This window comes from Peromyscus leucopus, chromosome 16_21 (genome assembly GCF_004664715.2).
Source record: "Peromyscus leucopus breed LL Stock chromosome 16_21, UCI_PerLeu_2.1, whole genome shotgun sequence".
Classification (NCBI taxonomy): Eukaryota; Metazoa; Chordata; class Mammalia; order Rodentia; family Cricetidae; genus Peromyscus; species Peromyscus leucopus.
In genome coordinates this window covers 72867839-72873838 of record NC_051084.1, presented here as the reverse complement: position 1 = coordinate 72873838, position 6000 = coordinate 72867839, and positions in this window count along the sequence as shown.

The window sequence follows — 6000 nt, the reverse complement described above, 5'->3', positions numbered from 1 at the left end:
CATAAGTGGCTCTTTTTATGGCTGGGATCTCTGATGACAAGAAAAGGAGAAACCAAGCCAGGCACAGCATTGTCTCTGCCCATCCCTGACTGTAGACGCAGTATGACAGCTGCCCTCCACTTCTGCCTGCCGGGCCTTCCCACCATGGTGGACTATCCCCCAAGTGTACACCAGAATAAACCATTTCTTCATTGCCCTGTGTAGAAGAAACCACAGGCCCACCGGGCCAACTATGGTGAGCTATATATAGTGGGGTATGGGGGGGGGGAGAGAGAGAGAGAGAGAGAGAGAGAGAGAGAGAGAGAGAGAGAGGGTGGTTTGCGTCCTGTGGAGAGAGGCAGATATGAAGAGGTGACAGCATTGAGGAACAGGCTTGCCATCCCAGGGCCATGTGTACCCAGGGTCTGTGTTGATGTCCATGGCCCATGTTGCCACCAAAGGCCACAAAGGTTGCCCAGGTTCTAGGCCACCACCTGTGGCCGTGTTGGGGGTCTGAGGGATACGCCAGCTGCTGGGATCATGCCAATCTGAGTGTCCTGCCCTGCCACCCAGGACCATGGTGTCATTCTGGCTGAGCTGCTGCCCGAGGCCATGCCTGGGTCTGTGTTGATGGCTCCTTTTACCACTGTAGGCTGTGAGGATGTCCAGGGTCTGGGCTGCCACCTGGGGCCAGGTTGGAGTGCAGGGATCATGTTGCTCCTGGGCCCATGCCAATCTGAGAGGCCTGCAGTTGCCACCTGGGGCCATAGTGACATCCATGCCCAAGCTGCTGCTGATCGCCATGTCTGGGTCCAGGGTCATGCGGCAGCTGGGGTCTGTGTTGATGTCTGCGGCCTGTGTTACCACAGGGGCCATGAGAACTATGTGTGAACCACATGTTGAAGTACAAGGGACTTGCTGAGCTGGTCCCCACTCAGTGGAGAGCTGACCCCACCCCTCATAGGATAACTGCCCCCTCTGTCCACACTTGGGAAAGCTGCCCAGACCTCACCACAAGTGTGGGAGAGCTGGCTCTGCCCCTCACCTGGGCGGGGGTGGGGGTGTCCCAGTGGCCTGGACTGACCAAATCAGCTACCAACCAGACATATCCAGGGCTTTGAGTGGGCAATCTCCAACATCTACCCCATCTATGATCCACTGGAGTGCGCGAAAGGACTAGAAACATAGCCACAGGATCTCCATGGCTCTGGGCAACAGTAGGATATCAGAGGAGATTCTGTGAGAGCCCGAGATTGGTGGTGTGCCAGAAGCCAGAGGCCTTGAAACTGACTAACAGCACATTACACACTAAACATTTGCATGTAAAACTGTTTGGACAAAAGGCTCTACTGCAATACACAGCAGCTCCCAGTCCACTAAGATGAATGAAGAGGCAATGAAGAGGTGGGAAGGACAGGGGAGAGAAGTGGGTTTTGTTTGGTTGATTGGTTGGTTTGGGGGGTTTGCCAAGACTTTTCTATTGTTAATAAGACTGGTATCCCCTATAATCCTCAAGGACAGGCTATAGTAGAATGCTGCCATCGTACCTTAAAAACTTATATTGCTAAAGTAAAAGAGGGAGCTAGGGGTTCATCTCTCCTCTCCACATTCTATTCTTTCCCTTGTTTTATATATTTTAAATTTTTTATTGGTGGATTCTGCTGGAGTATCCGCTGCAGATAAGCACTGGAGGGCTCCTGTTGCAAATCATCCTCTGGTGCGATGGAAGGATCTTTCTACTGGCACTTGGAGGGGACCCGATCTGGTGTTGGTGTGGGCCCTGGGGGTCTGTTTGTGTCTTTCCACAGGACAATGAGGTCCCTCTTTGGGTTCCTGAGTGCTGTGTGCGCCCTGTGGCTACTGCCGAATCCCAACATTGCAGAGACCTATTGGGCCTTTGTGAAAAACTCTCCCCTTCTGATGCCAGTAGAGATTGAGAGCCCAGTACAGTCAGCCTTGGCAAGCATTAACGTAAGCCTAGGAACTGTAGCCATGTGGTTGGATTCTTCAGAAGGAAATGTATGGTAACTGCTTTTTCAAGAATGCTTGAGAACGTGTCACCCAGGCACCTTGGAGATTAAAGGGTAACCCCATTATTTGGTAGTATGGTCACTGACCTCCATTTGTTAACAGTAGCATGCCAGCTAAGCCTTTTCATTTTCACAATCCTCTTCAAGCTGGTGTAGTACCTACTTTTCAGGAATGACTCTGTACAACATCTATTGGCCTCCTGAAATTCATCTAGTCTCCTTTAAAGATACCTTAGAATTTGTGAGCCTGAAATGTAGCCATTATGAGACCATTAGTTCTGCTCCTTGTTTGCTGTCTGGTTTTTTTTTTTTTTTGTGGCTCTTAATTGTTGTTTTTCAGAGCTGCCAGCTTAAGTAGTGCTGGGATCAAAAAAAATGGGCCTTGGTGGTTTGTGTGCCTGGAGTTGTGTCCCTGCCAGTGGACCATGGCAGTAAGACACAGATGGTGCTCACATGTTCCAGAAGAGAATTTGACTTCACTGCGGCTGTTGTTGCTACTACAGCGGTAGCGGCTACCACTGCTACTGTTTCTGGTACTGCTATTTCACAGTTGGTTACTACAGCTGGTATAGTGGAGACCCTGAAAACAAAAGTAGCTACCACAGTTAATTATGATAAATTTAATTCAGCAGGATTATACATTTTGATTGACTTTGAATGTTATAAAATTTACAAAACTCAAGTTCCACTTATTTTTTGGAGTTCCACCTTACAAGGACTCCAATTTGCTGTAAGGTTCGTTAAGGAAGAGAATGGCTCAATTGCCCTTAGCCTACTGGCTTTGGGTGGGTTAGGACCTCTGTTGGTCTTTTTTGTGTCGAACACACAGATTGAAAGCCCAACACCACTTTGAGATCTTTGGCAGTCGTTAACCCTACAGCTCACACTTGGTTGAGCCTGTATGATAATGAGTATTCAGTGATGGGCAATTCCTGGGGGGCACTCACCAACCTAAGACAGAGAGCCTGTTTGGCCTGGGCAGGTGTCCCCATGACAGGTAAGGTGATGTGCTGACATCCCGTGTAACCTAAGACAGAAGCTCATTTTTCTTTTTAGTAAGGGGGGAATCCATTGGGCCCTGCCCCCCTCCACCGTTCCTTTGCTTGCTGACCTTGATCAGATGTCCTCCCTATGCTGATTCCCTGCCGTTTTCCTTCCTCCTAAAACAGCTTACCAGAGGTTCCTTGTTTGTGTATCCGGCTTTTGGTGTAAACAGCTAGGATGCAAATATGTAAAACATCTGTAGCAAACTTCTGCCCTCCAAGGTTCTCCCATTGTGCTGTAAGCCTGTATTTAAGGCCTCCTCCCTCCTTTAATAAATGACATTTGGCATTCTGCTGAGATGAATGGCCCACTGTCTTGTCTCTGTTTTTAATCCTCAGCCTCTCGCTCAGACATGGTGAACAGGTGGTAGCACAGGCGCTACAATTTGTATTTTTAATTTTAATTTTAACTTTTTTCATCATTGTAAACAAACCTTTTCTCTTTTTTGTTTATTTACTTTTGTTTTTACATTCCAAAGTTTCCCCTCCCACCCCTCTTCCCAGTTCCTCCTCTCCTTCCCCCCTGTCCCATCCACTCCTCCTCCACTGTTTCAGATACAGGCGAGCCTCCTGTGGATATCAGCCAAGGTATGTCAAGCTGCAGTGAGACTAGGCACCTTCTCCTCTATTAAGGCTGGATGAAGAAATCCAGTAGAAGGAACAGGTACCAAAATCAGGCAACACAATCAGAGACTCAGAGACATCCCCCGCAAGCACTGTTAGGAGTGCTACAGGAAGACCAAGTTACACAACTGTAACACATATGCAGAAAGTCTAGCTCAGTCCCACGCAGGCTCCCTGTTGTCAGTTTAGTCTCCATGAGCCCCTAGGAGCCCAGGTTAGTTGGTTCTGCAGTTTTTCTTGTGGTGCCCTTGACAACACTGGGTCCTACGATCCTTCCTCCTCTCCTCCACAGGATTCTGAGATCTGCCTAAGGTTTGACTGTGGGTCTTTGCACCTGTTTCCATCAATTGCTGGATGAAGCCTCTCTGCTGACAGTTAGGTTAGACACCAATCTATGATAGCAGAATATCATTAGGAATCATTTCATTGACTTTTTTTGCATTCATGTTTGGTTCTATCCTAGGTCTCTGGGGTATCCCACCTCTGGTCTTGACCCCCAGGGGTGAGCTCCCTCTCAGGGTACGGGTCTCCAGCTGTGCCAGTCACTAGTTGGTCACCCCAACAATTTCTGTACCATCTTTACCCCAGCACATTGTGTAGGGAGGACAAATTGTATGTCAAAGGGTCTGTGGCTGGGTTGGGGTCCCAGTTCCTCCCCTGGAAGTCTTGCCTGGTTACAGGAGATGGCCAGTTCGGGCTCTGTATCCCCCATTGCTACGAGTCTTAGCCAGGGGTCACCCTCATAGATTCCTGGGAGTTTCCATTGCTCTAGGCTTCTAGTTCATCCCAAAGATTTCAGTTGTCTCTCCCAGTACTCTCTCCCTCCATCCTGCCCCGACCTGATCCCTCCTGTTCCCACCCCCATTGCCCATTCCAGACCCCTCCCCCCATCCACTGGCAATGTCCATTCTACTTTCCCTTCACAGTGAGATTCATGCATTCCCCTCTTGGGCCCTCCTTGTTAGTTAGCGTTTCTGGGTCTGTGGGTTGTAGCACGGTTCTCTTTACTTTACAGCCAATATTCACTATGAGTGAGTAAATGCCATGTTTATGTTTCTGAGTCTGGATTAGCTCACTCAGGATGATCTTTTCCTGTTCCACCCATTTGGCAGCAAATTTCTTGATGTTATCATTTTTAACAACTGAGTAATACTCCATCGTGTAAATGTACCACGTATTCCTTATCCATTCTTTGGTTCAGGGGCATCTGGGCTGTTTCCAGGTTCTGTCTATTATGAATAAAGCTGCTATGAACATAGTAAGCAAGTGCTCAACATGGTGGAGCTTCCTTTGGGTATATAAGAGTGATACAGCTGGATCTTGAGGTAGATCAATTTGCAATTTTTTGAGAAACTACCATATTGACTCACCAAGTGGCTGTACAAGTTTGCACTCCCAGCAGCAGAGAAGGAGTGTTCCCCTTGCTCCACATCCTCTCCAGCATAAGCTGTCACTTGTGTTTTTGATCTTAGCCATTCTGACAGGTATGAGATGGAATCTCAGTGTCATTTTGATTTGCATTTCCCTGATGGCTAAGGCTGTTGAACATTTCTTCAAATGATTCTCAGCTGTTTGATATTCCTCTATTAAGAATTCTCTGTTTAAATCTGTGCCCCATTTTTAATTGGATTATTAGTTTTTTAACGTCTAATTTCTTGAGTTCTTTATATATTTTGGATATTAGCCCTCTGATAGATATGGGTTTGTTTGGTGAAGATCTTTTCCCATTCTGTAGGCTGCCCCATTTTGTCCTTTGATGGTGTCCTTTGCTTCACAAAAGCTTCTCAGTTTTATAGGGTCCCGTTTGTTAATTGTCAATCTCAGTGTCTGTGCTCTTGGTGTTCTCTTCAGGAAGTGGTTTCCTATGCCAATGTGTTCAAGGCTACTTCCCACTTTCTCTTCTATCAGGTTCAGCATATCTAATGTTATATTGAGATCTTTGATCCACTTGGATTTGAGTTTTGTGCAGGGTGATAGATATGGATCTATTTGCATTCTTCTACATACAGATATCCAGTCAGACTAGCGCCATTTGTTAAAAATGCTTTTTTCCATTGTATAATTTTGTCTTCTTTGTCAAAAATCAGGTGTCCACAGGTGTGTGAATTTACATCTGGGTCTTTGATTCCATTGAATCTGTCTGTTTTTATGCCCATACCATGTGATTTTTATTACTATGGTTCTGTAGTACAGTTTGAAATCAGGAATGGTGATATCCCAGAAGTTCTTTTATCATACAGGACTGTTTTCGCTGTTCTGGGTTTTTTGTTTTTCCATATGAAGTTGAGTATTGTTCTTTCAAGGTCTGTAAAGAATTGTGTTTG